Below are 5,065 nucleotides of genomic sequence, written 5' to 3' on the forward strand. Positions count from 1 at the left end.
TCTGCCAGTTTATTTATTACTTGCCAGAGCAGTTTATGTATTATTTGATTTATTACATATCTGTATAAAGAGAGAAGGGAGGGGGGGCAGTAAACGGATGTAAAAGTTTTAAAGAAAACATGCAGTTTACCAATGTCAACATCCTATTACATGAATCACCATAATATGACTCTGGATTTCTAAAAATCTGATAACAGTATGGCAGTACATGACTATATGTAATCATTGCATGCCAGCGATTCGTGTAGCTCATGCAACATTGTACAGACAAGCTGATATAATTTTCCCTTTACCCACGTAATAGGGAAGACATGCGACAGTGCTAAATTGTCACTTGTAGGTTGGTCAAAAAGGCATTTTTACCGTGTTGCTAAGTGGAACATCCATAATCATTCTGACTACGAATTTTATGGCCTTGCTCAACTGTCCCCCATCCGCAACATAACGCGTGAACTAGTTTACGAAACATTAGCATTAACATTAACATAACTAACATTATCACGTGTAAACCCTAAACTGGAGACGTCCCATAAAGAAATATAGTCGGTATAGTGGTCGAGTGATAATGTATGGATGTATTTTGCTTTAGTTGCTTTCGTAATCTTATTTCCATTTCGAAGGTATAGGCAGAGTACAAATAAACCTACATTTTTGTCTGTTGAAAATGCTTCGAGTGATAATGTATGGATATATTTTGCTTTCGTAATGTCTCTATTTCGAAAAAAAGGCAGAGTACAAATAAACCTAGATTTTTCTGTTGAGAGGACGTACGTGGCTGTTACGGCCGCACAATAGAAAGCAAAGATTCAGTGGGCGGTGATCCACACGGTTACATACCCACCTTGTCATAATAACAATGCTTTCATGATACAGATTACGTTTCCCCCAGCCAGCCGTGCGTGCAGCGTACATGTATGTGTCTACACGCAAGAAAAAGGATATATGCGTACATAAAGGTGCCGGCGTTTTTATTTGTACTATTTATTTGTAATAACAATGCCTTCACGATGCGGATTACATTTCCCTCAGCCAGCCGTGCGTGCAGTGGCGTGCACGTACGTCTACACGCACAAGGAAGTATGCGTGTGTACATAAAGGTGCCGGCTTTCTATTTCTAATATTATTTCAAGGAGTTTTCTCCCGGAACCTCGATATGTTTGCATTGAAATAGTTCGGAGAATTTTAGTTGCCGACATGCGTAAATTCTGACGTGCAAATAGTTCGTATCGAGAGACACACATATATGTTAACTATGACGCAGTGCCGTATCGTCTCTGCCAAGCTTAGTGTATCTGCATCATACGGCGGCAGTGTTCGTACGAATCTATATCACTACACATGCCAGCTGGCACATTGTTACTTTTTGGCTGAGACTGAGAACAAGGCATCTTTTCACAAAGCATCAGGAAGTACTGGCGCTGTATTATACGCGCATAAAGAGTAATTAACGGTTGGTTCACACGAAACAAAAGGCGAGAAGAAGAGATACGAGAGGAGGTATATATAGTCAAGAGAGAAGGTGCAAGCTCAGCTGTCATATCCCGCTTCCTCTCATATATTGTTTCTCTCCTACCCCGTCTCCCTTCGCCTTACCTCTCCTCTCTCCCCATTACACCGCTCATTATTCTCATCCTCTCCAGCCGAACCAGTCGTACGCGGCAGGGTTTCTGTCGACCCATAAACACGTACGTGTTTACTATGCGCGCGTGTGTGTGTGGGTGGGTGTGTGTGCGTGCGTGTGTGTGTGCGTGTGTGCGTGCGTGCGTGCGCGTGCGTGTGCGTGCGCGTGCGTGTGCGGGCACAGGCACTTGGAGCGTTTCAATAAAATATAATGCTAAATAAATACGAAATCTATTTACTACCAAAGTCTTAATGTTTCTCTACTCTTTTTCACCTGTTATTGTCGACAATTTTCCTGTAAATGCCGTCCAAATGCTCATCTGCAACACACGCTGGCTGCCGCATTGTAATACCGCAGAAATACATAATAATAACTACACACTATTATGCTATTGTTCTATTTTGGGGTACATGCCCAGCTGTGTAAAGTCGTGACCCTGGATTAGCCAGTAGTAGAGACAGGCGCGTAGAGCGGATTGACGATAAACAATAGATAGGCGGGTTTCCATGCAGTTCGGGTATATAATCTCTTGCTTGGCTAATCTTTGCTACAGCACGCTAGCTGCTGCACACTGACACATAAATATATAAATACACATATATACACGTAAATATAAATATATATTTGTGTGTCAGTGTGCAGCAGCTAGCGTGCGGCAGCCAGCCAAGCGCGTAGCCAGGGGGGGGGTCCTGGGGGCCCTATGACCCCCAATCAAAAAAAAAACTTTATTTTTTTTTCTCTTAAAAGCGCGTAGCTGGCCTAATCCTGGCCTCGTTAAAAAAATTAACGTTAAAACATTGGCGTAGTTAGGGGGGGGGCAAAGGGCCAAAGGGGGCCATGGCCCCCTTGTTGATCCGAAAGAAGAAAAAAGAAAAAAGAAAAAAAAGAAAAAAGAATTGTTCCACTAAAAATAGAATTGTCGTAGTCAGAATGAAGGCTGTACATGTACTCAAAAGTGCCTCAAATACAATCTATTGCGATCTACATTTTCACAATTTTTTAACCCCCCACCTTGGAATCTTGGATCGGCCACGGCATCGGTGTCGTTGTAGAGCTGCAGAAGAAATAGTATTGTCAACAAAACAGCGTCTAAATTGATTTTAGAGCACTATTTTTACATTTAACTAAAAAAAAAGTCAGACCCCCGTGTTACTCGCTCGAGAAACCCCCCAATCCAAATTCCTGGCTACGCCCTTGCAGCCAGCGTGTGTTGCAGATGAGCATTTGGACGGCATTTACAGGAAATTGTCGGAAATAATAGGTGAAAGAGAGTAGAGAAACATTAAGACTGGTAGTTACTGGTGGTACAATACGTTATATTACAGACATACAATAGTCTGAAGGCTGAAACGCACGTGCACCTGAATGCAATATTGTTTAATTGAAAGCGAAAGTCACCGTGGCCTGAACAATGTCGTGACTTGTCACGCAATAATGCTTGCGGAGAAAATCAGTTGTAGCTTAGGTTTATCTGCTAATCGAATGGATAGATATCATATCCATCTATATCCCATCTATAGCACGGAAATAATGACTAAAGTTTTTACTAAAGTTGCAACGAATGATAGTGACATACGTAATATAGCTGTAATAGTCGCGTTCGTGTTCCACATTGCTGGGCCGTTCTACATTATAGCTGATATCGATATAGGCATATAATAGCGACAAAAGTATGTCAATTTTTTGCCTAATATGACCACTAGCGTGGACGTGCATGCAGCCAATCATATCGATCAACCATATAATATGGACATGCTCGATATTTTGGTTCGTGCAGCTAACTTTGGTGTGTTCCCAGTCTCGGAAGCATTGTGCAATGACGTACGTAATACCGGTTCACGTGATACCGGTTCCATAGTTATTGTTAGCATTATTGGGTGCAACCAATTAAGTCTCGTTTATCGGGTGATATACTCCATTAGGAGTGTTCCCAACTTTAATGTCATTAATGGTCATAATAACATATATATATATATATGTGGTCATGGCCATATATTAGTTTGTGGTTTAATGTCATTTAGGTTAGGGTTAGGGTTAGGGTTAGGATTATCAATTATTAATCATTAATTATTAATGATATCAGGAGCGTATAATGACAAATATTTGTCATTATACGCTCCTGATGATATCCAAGTTGGGAACACTGCTAATGGAGCGTTAGCTCGTTTATCTCATATATGTGCGTCAGGGCCCTGCTTTCTTATATCTATATATATTCTATTTGGTCCGTTTTCCACCTATTCGCGCCTTGATTCTCTCATGCTACATGCTACTTAACTTATCCATCTACCCCCTGTTGTATCTCTACATGCTACACTGCCAATTATACCTATTACCCACTACGTACCCTCTGCGTGCTATAGTCATTCCACCTACCATGTCCTCTTTCCATGCTCCCTATATCCATCTATTCATGCACCCCTGCTCTCTCTTTCTCCATGTTTACTACCCCATCCAGCTGCATGTCCCCCTGTGTGTGTCTCTATATCCATCTATATATTCACCCCTGCTCTCCCTTTGTTTACTACCGCATCCAGCTGTACTGTCCCCCTGTGTGTATCTCTATCCATGTCTACGCTATAACTCCGCATGCTGCTTGTAACCGCTTTGCCAGGCGCGGCCCCCTGCAACACTTTCATATTTAAAAACATCTTTGAGTACGTGAACATTGTAGTGTATGTACAACGTTCAGTATTTGACGAGACGCGATTCGGCCCCCTGACAAACATAATCATAATTATCAAGCGCACATGAGCTGTGCTCGTTTGTGTGCTATAAACCATTTTTGCCTGTCGTCTGTACGTGCGTGCGCGCGTGCGCGTGCTAGCGTGTGCTTGAGCGCGTGTGTTGTTAGCTATATACTTGGCTATATATATGCACGCCCCCGTATGGCGCACGAATCCGCCAGATGGTGTTTGTAAATCGTTTTGTTTTTCTAGCTGCCGTAACAGTTAGCAAGTGGTCTTTTGAGTATCAGCAGGGATGTAACTAAATCCAAGAAAGTAGGTATATAACCAACAACATTGCGCAGCCGAGGGTATAGATGTGTGAGACTAGATGCGTGCACAACCTCTGAAAGTCGGAGATGCCTGCAGTAGTTACATATCGCACCCAGTTGCCGAGCGCGAGAGATCTGACTGTCAGGGGATTACCAAACTAGACATTGACCCCCCCCCACGACCTCCTCCCTCCCTCCCTATCGCTAGCTGCATGTCAGTTCGCGTGCTGATACGTTGAGCAGGCCCATCCCTCGTGGAAGTCCTGGACATGACTTGTCTCGGTGCATCCGAGCTGTCATTTCATTTTGAAATACATTCGTGATTCCAGAGTCCTGCTTGCCCTAAAGCTACGGCCGTGTAGATCTTTTATTTGCGGTCTGTTATCGTCTTGTACTTCATATTTTTCAACGAGGGGCGTTTATAATCATTATAAAATAAGTTATTC

This window comes from Priapulus caudatus, unplaced genomic scaffold (genome assembly GCF_000485595.1).
Source record: "Priapulus caudatus unplaced genomic scaffold, Priapulus_caudatus-5.0.1 Scaffold973, whole genome shotgun sequence".
In the NCBI taxonomy this organism is placed as follows: Eukaryota; Metazoa; Priapulida; class Priapulimorpha; order Priapulimorphida; family Priapulidae; genus Priapulus; species Priapulus caudatus.